The sequence below is a fragment of the Panthera uncia genome, chromosome B1, assembly GCF_023721935.1.
Source record: "Panthera uncia isolate 11264 chromosome B1, Puncia_PCG_1.0, whole genome shotgun sequence".
Lineage (NCBI taxonomy): Eukaryota > Metazoa > Chordata > Mammalia > Carnivora > Felidae > Panthera > Panthera uncia.
The window spans coordinates 198,503,976-198,516,720 of NC_064811.1; positions in this window are offsets into that span (position 1 = coordinate 198,503,976).

Here is a 12,745-nt window from a genome sequence, read left to right on the forward strand (position 1 = left end):
CTCTGTCTCCCACCTCCTTCCCTCTTCAAGATAACTGTTCCCCAGAATTGTTTATTTACCATCACATTACTTTAAAAGAATTAGCTTCATCATATTTTATATATACTTAACATGTATCAACTTTACTGGGTATGAACTTTATAAGAGTTGGATCATAATGTGTGATATTCTCTGGGGCTTGTTTAACTCAATGTCATTTTCCTAAGATTTATTCAGATCTTGGTATTTTGCTCTGCATCATCTTTTTTCATCGCAGTATTCTAGGAGTGCCTCATAATTTGTTTATCCATTTTTCCATTGATAGGCATTTGAGTTCTTTCTGTATTTTTGGCTATTTCCAATGGCAGCTTTCCAACGTAATGACAGATTATTTCCCATAGTTGTTATTGAAATTACCCTCCCAGAAGCAGGGTATACAATTTCTCATTGCCCACTGATCCCATAAGGTTAATAACAGTACGTGATAGTTGTAATGGCCTAAGAGCATTTTTTTTAACGTTTATTTATTTTTGAGACAGAGAGAGACAGAGCATGAATGGGGGAGGGTCAGAGAGAGGGAGACACAGAATCTGAAACAGAAGAGCATTTTTTAAACACGTGCTACCCTTTTCTATCTGTTCTTTTAAGACGTCACATCCTTTGTAAAGAACACGAATAAACTACAAAGTGGGACTCATAGATGGCTCTTTCCATTCATGTCTGCCCTAATAATGCATTTGGCTTGAAAGTCTATTTTGTATAAAATTAATATAACTAGGGGCGCCTGGGTGGCTCAGTCGGTTGGGCGGCCGACTTCGGCTCAGGTCATGATCTCGCAGTCTGTGGGTTCGAGCCCCGCGTCGGGCTCTGTGCTGACAGCTCAGAGCCTGGAGCCTGTTTCAGATTCTGTGTCTCCCTCTCTCTGACCCTCCCCCGTTCATGCTCTGTCTCTCTCTGTCTCAAAAATAAATAAATGTTAAAAAAAAAAAAGAAAAAAAAAGAAAAAAAATTAATATAACTAGCCCAACTCGATTTTGGTTAGTCCAATTTGTACACATTTTACTTTGTCTCTATCCTGTAACTGGTGGCCTCGCAATCTTTCCAAGGTAAAACATAAGTATAAAATTAAAGACATCTAATTCCCCACTCTAATGACAGAACAATCTAGAAGAACCTTAATTGAGCTTGTCTACCTCCCCACTTGGATGCTTTGCTGTCCAATAGGTTATTGCAGCATTTTTTCTAGAGAATCCATAAATTAGTCAAAAGCATTATATTTTACAAAGCTTGGATTCCCACGGATGATGACCACTCTACTTGCCATGTCTCTTGAATCTCACTCAGCACTTCTGGAATCACTTTCCTTCTGTTTGTTGAAGTAGATCCTTTAGAAATTCCTTGAAAACTTTTGATTATTTTTCTCCAAATATGCCAGCCCTAGGATCTGGATATACTCTAGACATTTACCACTGTGACACTTCACCCCTCTTGTCTGGCACTACTCAGATTTCCAGCCTTGGTGCAGATATCCAGAGATATACACACACACACTCTCTCTCTCTCTCTGTCTGTCTCTGTCTCTCTCTCTCAGAATCATTTGGAACCTCTCTTATTTCTCATAAAATCAGCAATCTCTCAGAGTGTGTCTTATCCAGAATTTAGTTGTTCTATACTGGGAGTGCCCCACAGAGATCTTAACTCATTGAAATGAGGGAAATACACATCAATTTTTTGGCTCTTAACCCCACACTTCTTTATTCTTACTTTGCTACATTTCTATTTCTATTTTGTATATGTTTTATCTCCTTGAAGAAACAAAATCTTTGGACACTTTGCCCTCTACTTCTTCCAGTCCTGTGTGTGTGTGTGTGTGTGTGTGTGTGTGTGTGGGTTTGGAAGCACAAGAGGTCTTTATCATACTCTTGTATCTCATGGCTTATTAAGGGGGCAAGCATCGGGTCGGGTAGTTTGCAGACACTCCATTGTACCCTCACACAACGTGAAAGGTGAGAAAAAAGAGACACTGTGGTAATTCTTTCATAAGTTGCTCAAGTTGTGTAACTAATAATCAGCTGAACTCAGGGGGTGAAACAGAACCTAACTTTACTCTTTCCCAGTCCCGGCCCTTCAGTTTTCCAGTATACATTCCCTCTTCTCTCAATGGAAAGGAATCTTGAGAAGAATTCACACTTTCCCAGGTCACCCTCGAGGAGTATGCAGTTCAAATTAATCTCAAAATTTCAACCTTTCATCCCACTGAAAACGCCTGACTTTCCTCAAATCAGTTCACTTTTATTTTTTTTTTTTATGTTGGAAAATGGAGTATTCAAAGAAGATCATGAGGAAGAAAAAGTCTGGTCTAACTAGTACTTCTGCGATCCAGTTTGGGGTCTTCTCCCATGGTGTGCTTGCACGGGTTCTCCAGAGGGCACCTTAAAATCAGGTTACGTGCGGGGCCGGGAGGCCAGTTTTGCGTTCTCACCCACCATTCACAGTGACGCACCTGTAGCCTCTCTGTGCTAACATCCTTACCCAGGACGAGGCTCTGTGGGGGAGAGTATTTCAGGATGGGACACTGGACACTGGGAAGACAGCGCGCATCCCTGTCCCCCTGTTGGTGGCAGATGAAAGTGCAGCGGACTCCCTCCCTAGACACCCCTCCTCATTCTGCTTCAGGGACTCCACAGCTAGGGCCCAAAGCATCGCCAGTCACCAATCCGCAGCAATCCCCAAATACCAGAGCGAAAATGGTCTCTACGAGACTCTCATGCAGTGCCTTCCATCCGGTAGAGGTGACGGGTCTTCCTCGTTGAAAACTGACAAGTTTTTCCAAATAAACACTAACGTTAGCGCCTTCAACCCCAGTCTCTTCTGTTCTCCCAAAACACTGGCGATCAGAGCACAGGAGTTTCACGCTGTCTTATATCTGTGTTGCTTACGCTGTTTCCTGATAATTGCATTAAACTCAGCTTTGAAAATCGGCTAAAATGCAATCACTACGCTTTCTTTTCAACTTCATCCTACGGTTGGAGAAGCCAGAGTTCAAAGCCAACTTGCCTAACTGAACTCCTAGCTCTTCTTCTAAATCCTGCTCAACACGTAAATACAGTGCATTAATTTCCCGGAATGGGAGGAAAAAGTGTCAGGAGGCCAGAGGCGTAGATTTCATTCCTATTCCCACCACAGACTCCTTGTGACCTGGGGTAGGTTACCAATCCCTTTTGCCCTGGAGTCATTCCCTTGCACCCTAAGCAAGCTAGAATACATCGACCCAAGAGATCCCAGAACAGATCGTTTTTAGGTCTAACATTCTATGTCTCTATGAAATATCCTCCCAATTCAATCCCCAGCACTGTCAGCTGAAGGCAACTCCTCCGTATAAAGATCGAAAAATCCAGGGTGCCTTTAAGAACGTGTCTGCACTTCCCGTTATATGCAGCAGACACACAAAAAAGAATTCTATTGATTCCCCAACTCTAACACACACAAAGTTATTTTTAAGACAGCAAAGACTATCTAGTAGCCCAATGCAGTGAATGACTGGTCATTATGTCATAGAACAGCTATTAGAGTTGAAAACGAAATAAATCCATCTGGTTGAACGAGGTTACTATGCACACGCTCTTGTGTGTCCCTGGCTCACGGCACCCACCTCTGATTTCTTCTTCAAAATGTAACGCTCTTGGTGTTACGTGACACTCTGTGATAAATGCTTTTATTTTTGTAAAATGTTTATTTGTTGTGAGAGAGAGGAAGGGAGGAAGAGCACACGTTCGTGCAAACACAAGCAGGCGAGAGGCAGAGAGAGAGGAGAGAGAGAATCCCAAGCAGGCTCCATGCTGTCAGTACAGAGCCCAACATGGGGCTCGATCTTACGAACCCTGCGATACTGACCTGAGCTGAAATCCAGAGTCAGACGCTCAACCGACTGAGCCCTGCAGGTGCACCTATAATAAAGGCTTCTAGAACCAGGTAATGAAAATGTGATAATCTACTAATTCTAAGTTCCCACTGCTTCCTTAACTGTCGTATGGAAAGTTTGGTCTGTATGTCTGTCTCTCCAAACAGAAATGTGCATTGCTTGAGGGCAGGGTTGCATTTCTGAGACTTGTATTCACAGATTCTCACAGATTTGTGTTTGTGTTATTTGTACTGTGGCTCGTAGCAGGCACTCTGTTTGCATGTGAAATGTGTTGCCCAAACTATGCACACACGCAGGAAAAATAAGATCGATCTGTTTGGGTGTGGAGACCCAGAAATATCTAAAAATCACTGAGGAATTTGGATTTCTCCCTTTTATTTAATTTAGAAAGATATTCTCATGGCAGCATCTTCTAGGATGAATGAAAATTATACCCGCATTTAAATTCAACCATCAGACCAGTCCTTCTCACAGCAGAGTCAAAGTTCAGCACATAATGGTCGCGCGTTATAATGTCATGAAGAGAAGCAAGGTGGTCCTCGTGGAGGGATGTTGTCTGAATTAGCTAATGGGTGACTGACTGTAAGGGGCTTTGGGGATGCAAAGCTCTGCATACGTGATAATTACGATTATTATCATGGGGAGTAGGACGTTCCTCGTCGCTCTTTGAGCAAAGGGCCAGAGGATGAGTTTGCTACCAGATACAAGGTAGCTACCAAAAAGAGGTGTGCAAATAACGAGTGATACGGTGCCCACCGCAGCTGAGTTTTGTTCAGAAAGTTGCTTCTGTACTGTGCAGCTGATAACGCATCAAAACAGGCAACATGGTGGGCGCTTTTGAGATCCAGAAAGGCATCACAAAAGACTGTTTATTTTCTTTACGTTAAAGACCTACGACGTTACACACAGAGCAGAGTCTCCAGTATCCTTGCAGACGGAGAGCAAGTCCTTAGAAGTGCAGACAGCACAGGGATGTTGGAAAAGACACGCGTGCCAAGACACGGAGAAAAACACCCGGCTTTCAAAAGCCCCTTATCCAGCGTGTGTTTCTTTTCGGGGACCCAGATTTAAAGGAGAAAAGAGAGGCAAACACAGACTGTTATCTTCCATAAACAGGGGTCATCACACAAGAAGCCGGAGCCCCGAGGAGCAGAAGCGGTGGTCACAGAGCCAGAGGCAGAGCTGGCGGGGACGTCCATGTGGCCTTGGGTCAGCAGGCTGGAGCGCCACCCCCCACCCCTGTGCTGCGATGACCCCATGGGGACAGCCCCCTGCCCGGACCGCCTCCCCCCTCCCCACGTGAAGCTGTCAGTCACAAGGCTTTACCCAGCTCTGCTCCCGAGAACACTTTTCATTTCTCAGGCACTAATAGGAATGAGGGTGGGAGGAGGAAAAGAGGGTCGTAATGAGGCTCTCATTTAAATTCTCTAATTAAAGAGGTTTTCAAGACTTTCAGGAATATTACCGTTTAGGGGGCAATGGCTGATTCTGAGAGCTCGGTCCAAAGCTGTCTTTGGAAGCATTCGGGACAGAGTATTTATCTGACTTGTTGGAGAAAAGACAAATGAAAAAGCAAACAGTTCATTATTCCAACTATTAATGGGGAGGAGACACCCCGAGACAGCTGGGCTTCTCCGTCCCTGCAGAGCCCCTCGGAAGCACTAATGAGACCCGACGGTGACTGCTGGCCGCCCAGCCCACCCACCAGTGCGGCCCATACTTCCTCGGCCCTACACTCACAGAGCATTTCTCAAGACCTTCCAAGGAAATCATAAAGTGAATCAATCTGTTTGCATCTCATCGCCTTCCTCCACCTCCCCCACTTCTGGTTGGCTAGGAAAGGGCCAGCAGCCATAAGGACAATGGCCAGCAGCCATAAGGACAACGGCCAGCAGCCATTAGGACAACGGCCAGCAGCCATAAGGAATCAAAGAAGGCTTGTGAGTCACCGGCGACCGTGAGTCAGATTCCACGTGATCTGTGAGGACTGTGCCAATCGTCCCTGATAACGATCCTGATACCCTGATAACCAGGCTGGTGTCTCTCGAGCTGCAGTGGGGCTGTGAATGGCCCAGAGATCTTATGAAAACGTGGATTCTAATTCAATACATCTGGGGGTGGGGGCACCAGGTTCTGCATTCTTATGCTCTTTTATCCACCACGTGAACCAGGAGGAGGGTTCCATGACCTCCTGTCCATCTGCAAACCCTCCGTATCTCAAAAATACATATGTAGTGATGCATTTTTAGAGCTGCACACGATTCTTATTTGCATGTGCAGAATCGCGTGGTCCAAACCCGCGGCCATGAAGAGTTCCACGAGGAGAATGAGTGAGGGTATCTGCCTGGTGGTTGCAAAGTTCACAATGAGATGCCCATCGGGCATTATGGGCGTGCGTGGACACCTCTCTCCCACAGAGACCCAGAATCTGCTCGCTCTATGCCTATGGAGAGAGTCACACAGATTTCCCAAAATGGTTCTGGATCCAAATAGGGTGTTTTGGCCCAACCCTTCCTAACTTGTCCCCTGGATTCATACGGTATGAATATACACTCACTGAGATCTGGGGAACCCTACGTCACGGGCAACACGGCCCAAAAGGCATGAACACAGAATCGGCCACGGGGTGACCTCAGCATCCTTGCGAGATCTTGGTCCAAAGAGATCAGGTGTTCTCCCCGGGGCACCGGAGGCAGCAAATCAGAGGACAACGGAGGAGGTATGCAAGAGAATTCTTACTATGTGTATCTACCACAGACTTAAACTGCATTCTTACGTTTTTTCCCCAGACCTGAGCACGAAAATGAATTATTTGAATAAGTTTTCTATCATAAAACATATGTTTAACTGAATAGGTAATTTAAGTAAGTGCCAACGAGACATCTAATCAAAAATCATTTCATGTGCACAAAAATGGGAACCACCGTTGACAGTTCATGTCAGCCATTGGAGGCCTCTTATCGGTAGTATTTATAATTATCTGAAAGCCAAGTTCCTGTCTTTAATTGGACTACTTCTGTAAATTCACATCAGCAAAATAACACTTTCTCTACACCTAAAGTCATGTTTTTACCAGTATCCCAAGGAATAACAAGCCAAAACAGATGCTCTGTTACTCTCGTATGTTTCCAGCTTCGTTGAGGTTTGATTGACAAAAATTGCACATAATTAGATTTGATAGCATGATATTGGTTTGTTTCACAATGTGTGTAGCAAAATGATGATTGAATATACACGTTCGTCACGCAATGGTCACCACAGTCAGGCTAATTAACACGTCTACCGTCCCACAGAGCCACGAAGCGTTTGTGTGCTGAGAACACCTGTTTTTGAGATACGTGACCTGGGTATTCGATTACTGTGTGCTTTTGTGTGAAGGTGTGCTACCGACGACCTCAGTCTCTCTGACCTGATGGTCTATCATTTTTGCCACAGGAGACACTCTACAGAGAGGGGCTCCCAGCCCTGCGTGGATGTCCCTACACGGCTGTGCCCAGGCTCGGGGGCCTGTCCCCGGCGGTTGTCGGTGTCTTTCTGCAGATACACTGCCCCAGTGCCCTCCCGTCTCCACAGGCCAGCCCCGCTCAGGGGTCCTATAGTCCACTGACTGTCCCAACCAGCAGACCAAAACTCCAGTGAGATGGAGGGCGTGTCTGCCCATGCGTGTGTTAGAGAACAAAGCCCCTCATTCTTCTACTAAAGCTCTATTTCCTATCTGACCACCTTTCTTTGTGTGCCTCCTATGGGAATATCTTCTCCAGAGCAGAGTCCGATCATCTCAGACTCTCGGAGGCAAGGCTGACCCAGCACTGTCCACTTCCACGGTCTCTGTGATTCTTGACCTTTGGATCATGAGCCTGGGACGTCAGACTGACCTCTACTTCTGTGGCCCCTCGAGCTGTATAATGACGGAAATACCATAAATCACAGGGTTTTAGAAGCTAGTGAAATAAAGTCAGAATTACAAAAGAAATTTACATTTGTTGTGAAAGCAAGGATTTGTCGGGTCCATCAATATTGTCACAGTGCCATCTAATGGAAACATGAAATAAATGTATACTTTAGAAAACTAAGAAAATGGAGTTTAAGAAGATGATGAGATAGCCTATCAAGTTATCAGAAGGTACTTTTTCTCCATATTTGTGGTTTCTCCACAAAAATTGTGATGCATGTGTTTCAAGTGATTATAATTTCAATTGGATAAGGAAATACACGTGGAAGTCACCCACATTATTTTTCTTTTAAATCACCATGAAAAGATACTTCAAATGTTTATTTCTGCTGTTTTCCAAAACATATAAACATAGAATTCAAAATTTTCTTCATAGTTTACAAAAGACTAGAAATGAAAGAAACCCTTTAGTAATTTTGAAAACTTTGCTTTAGGGAATATCATAATTTCATTTAGGGTAAAATGGCATAATCATATATAGTCTTAAATAACTTTTATAAGAAGTAGATTTTCAAAGACATTGCAAGAGATCTGGAGTGAGTTTAGGAAGGTCTCCCTTTGTGGATTCATTAGGTAGGTGACTATTTTCAGATGAATGTTGCGAGGGCCATCTGTCCACAGATTTTTATGAAGTCTGATACGCCTCTGCATTGTTAATCTGTCCCGAACCCCCACATGGTCTGTGTGACATTGAATAAAACATATAACGTGCAGTTGGGTTATTTGTAATTTTATGCCACTTTCTTCTCATTTCAAAGAACATTTCCTGATTGCTTTTGATGTTAAAGTAACGGTGTTAATCTGATTATGTGTTCCAATGTCTCTCATATTATTCTGTCACTCAGGACGAGAACTCCGTGTCAACTGTCTCTACGTGCCTCGATTTCCCACAAGTGAAAGACGTTCCGTCAATCACTGGGACAAGACTCCTTGACCAAGCACACTGACACTCTACCATTTCAGTCCTAAACAAGGCACATTAGCAATGGAGCTAAACACGTGAATCTGGACACAGCTCAATCGTAACATGAAATTATATTATTTTTCATGCACTCTCACTGTAGTGTTCTGATAATCACTCCTTCTATTGCTATATTACATAAAAAAAAAATCCCAAATCCTACTTTGGTATCTAAACTTGCTTACACATTAGCTCGCTCAACAAATTTCATTTATCATCATGATGTGCAGACAAGACAAATAAGATACAACGTTTCCAAGGAGTTCAAAGGTGGATGCTAGAAACACTGAAAACTGCAGAAGGAAAACAACAGGTCATTAATCCAGTTGTATCATTATAAAAACAACAACAACAACAACAACTTTGTGCCATAACAAATGTAAAGACTTCCTAGACCAAGATAATCTGAGGCCTCTGGAAAATCTCTAGAAATTAATGTTTTGGTTTTTCAGAAATACTTTTAATAAAAGCATCCCAACTCTATTACTTAACGTCACTACCATTTCTACTCCATAATAATTTAGCATGTCAATCAGTGCTTTAAACCTCAGATGGTTCAAGCCTGTGTTTCCTTTAAAATAAAACCCACGGAAGCAGCACATCGAAGAGAATTTGCATCACCTCTGCCTGATACGTTCAGGCTGACTTCATTTGTTAACCTGTGCAAGGCGTATCTGTTGATTTTTATCTTTCTTCCCAGCACTAATTTCTCTCTCGTCAGATTCCTTACAAAATACAACTCAATTCCACTCTAATCTCCTAAACCCGATGCTTGATCCCGTAACTCCTGGGGTAAAATGTGTTCCTTTCAACTTGTTTCAAGTTACATTTTCATCAGACATTTTCTGGTGTTTTGGAAAAGGATTGTTAACATTTTTTTTTTTAATATCAGCATTATATATACTTCAAAGCGAATCCTAGTGTTTCCTTAGTTTGATATGGTCAGACTTTTCAGATTCCCCGGAGTCAGCGTTCGGCTTCACAGCAGAGTTCACAGGTTGATCAGTGGCGAGAGACCCTCATGCAAAAACGTTATTTTGGGGGCTCAGGAGCTGAGACAACATACGTGACGGGTTGAGGGAGTGCAGTCACATGTCACATGTCACATAGCGCAACCTGGAGAGGCAGCTGCGGGCTCAGGGAACCGTCACGTTCTCCTGGGTCCTGCTGTAAGAAATCTCCAAGAAAACAGCACGCCTGCTTAGAAGACGCTGTGGGCAATGCCCCTTTTCAAAAATCATCCAAAGGCAGTAAATTAAAGCACAGAAAGCCTTCCCGACAACGGCTCACTCCCAAATAAATACCTGGGTAAATTGCCAAAGGCCCGTGGGAGGCAGAGCTTTGGTAGTCTTCTTTAAAAAAAAAAAAAAAAACTGGTCCTCTCCACTCTCCGGTGGACATGCTCCTCGTGACCTGGCCATGAGAGAATGTGCCAGACAGATCCGCACGAGATCACCTCCGAGTTGGTTGGTTTGCTTGTTTACGGTGGTGAAATACGCTCAACACAGAATTTCCCGTCTTAACCGTCTCTCCATAAATGGAATCATGCAGCGTCTGTCCTTTGGTGCCTGGCTGCTTTCAGCGTAATGTCCGCAAGGTCCATCCGGGTTGTAGCGGATGTCAGGACTTCCTTCCTTTTTAGGACTGGGTAGTGTTCTGCTGAGTGCACATACTACGTGTCGCTTATCCGTTCGCTCATCTGTTGCTGGACATCGGGGCTGCTTCGCGTTTTAGCTGTTGTGAATAACAACACCGCTATCCGTAAGGCAAGACGTTGAAGATAAGTGATATGTGGTCGCGGTCTGCAGAGCAAGCAATCAGTGTATGAGCCTGGAGACATGGAATGACGCACATACGAATTCTTCCCAGGAGCTTTTCTTTTCAAGGAGGCTCCAACCCAGTGCAGAGCCCAAGGACACGCGTAAACTCATGACCCCGAGACCCAGGACTGAGTCCAACACTTAACCGACTGAACTACCCAGGAGCCCCTATCCCGGGAACTTGTCTCATCAAACCCACGATGTCCCAGGGATTCCAGGAGGGAAAAAGTAAAGGAAAATGTACTCAAACAGAGTACAGTGTAAAGCTACAGGAGCAGTTAACCTACGTACGGGTGACCTCATTCAGAATCTGACGCGGGAGGCGCCCGGCTCCACACCAGCAAGGTGTGAAAAGGGGAGGCTGGGAGGGTAGGTTTTCCACGGCCTTGCTGGGGGAGCCCCGGCTGCAGTGAGGGTGTAAGGTGAACGCGGATCTCTCACCTCCAGAGCGAACCATCTGCGTAGATCGTGCCCGCCCGGGTAGCTGTGTGCACGCGGCTGGGGGACACCACACCCAAACGAGGAAGGCTTCCTGGAGGAGGTGCTGACTTCGAGCTCAGCTCTGAAGGATGGGGAGGAGTTTCCCAGAAAGGCAAACCTTATTTGACACAAACCAGAATATGCGAAGACCTTACCATAAAACAGAGCAAATTGGACAAACCACCAGTTAAATGCGGCTCATGTAGAACGTGCTAGGTGAGGAGAGATGCCCCTGAAAGAGACAGCAAGCAGGGTGGGGGGTGTCGCAAGACGCCGCGAGCCATGCAGAAGAGGGCCGCCTCCCCTCTGGCGGGGGAGGCGCGCCGGAGGGTTAGTTTAAGCACACAAGGGCCACGCCAAACTTGAAATTTGGAAATGTCATTCTGTCCGAAGCGAAGAGAATCGCTTAAGGTTTGCAGAATTGGGAGAAGAACCACACTTACGAGACCACGGTTGCAAAGACGTCAGTGACAACAGAGGCCACATAGGCAGGGGAGCAAGAAAACCGGACATCTAGGGCACTCACAAGGGTCTAAGTCCTGGGGATCCAGTGAATATGGCAAAGTGGGGGGGGAGGGGTCCGAGGATCCTTGGAGTCTGGAGAGACAGAAACTGGTGATGGCGCACAGAGGACAGAAGACGGAAAGATGAAGTTACTTGCCCCCGACGCTTTCCCACCCTCGCATCCTTGGAGGCACACAGGTGGACAAGTCCTACAGGAGAGGGCTTGCTGGGACTGCAGGTCCTGGAATTTCCTGCACAAGGGTCAGTTATCTCCAAGGAAACAGGGAATTTGCATTTAAGAGAAAAGTTTTCATGCTTTCTTCCATCCCTGACCCACCGAGATGGATCATCATGTCCCTGTTCCTACATCGGTGCTGGGCTCCTCGTGGGTGCTGGGTTCCTCATGGGTGCTGGGTTCCTCATGGGTGCTCAGTTCCTCATGGGTGCTCGGTTCCTCCTAGGGTGCTGGGTTTCTCGTGGGTGCTGGGTTCCTCCTTGGGTGCTGGGTTCCCCGTGGGTGCTGGGTTCCTCGTGGGTGCTAGGTTCCTCGTGGGTGCTGGGTTCCTCCTTGGGTGCTGGGTTCCTCGTGGGTGCTGGATTCCTCCTTGGGTGCTGGGTTCCTCGTGGGTGCTGGGTTCCTCCTTGGGTGCTGGGTTCCTCATGGGTGCTGGGTTCCTCCTTGGGTTCTGGGCTCCTCGTGGGTGCTAGGTTCTTCGTGCGTGCTGGGTTCCTCCTTGGGTGCTGGGATCCCCGTGGGTGCTGGGTTCCTTGTGGGTGCTGGGTTCCTCATGGGTGCTGGGTTCCTCCTTGGGTGCTGGGTTCCTCCTTGGGTGCTGGGTTCCCCGTGGGTGCTGGGTTCCTCCTTGGGTGCTGGGTTCCTCGTGGGTGCTGGGTTCCTCGTGGGTGCTGGGTTCCTCATGGGTGCTCGGTTCCTCCTTGGGTGCTGGATTCCCGGTGGGCTCCTCGTGGGTGCTGGGTTCCTCCTTGGGTGCTGGGCTCTTCGTGGGTGCTGGGTTCCTCGTGGGTGCTGGGTTCCTCGTGGGTGCTGGGTTCCTCCTTGGGTTCTGGGTTCCCCGTGGGTGCTGGGTTCCTCGTGGGTGCTGGGTTCCTCCTTGGGTGCTGGGTTC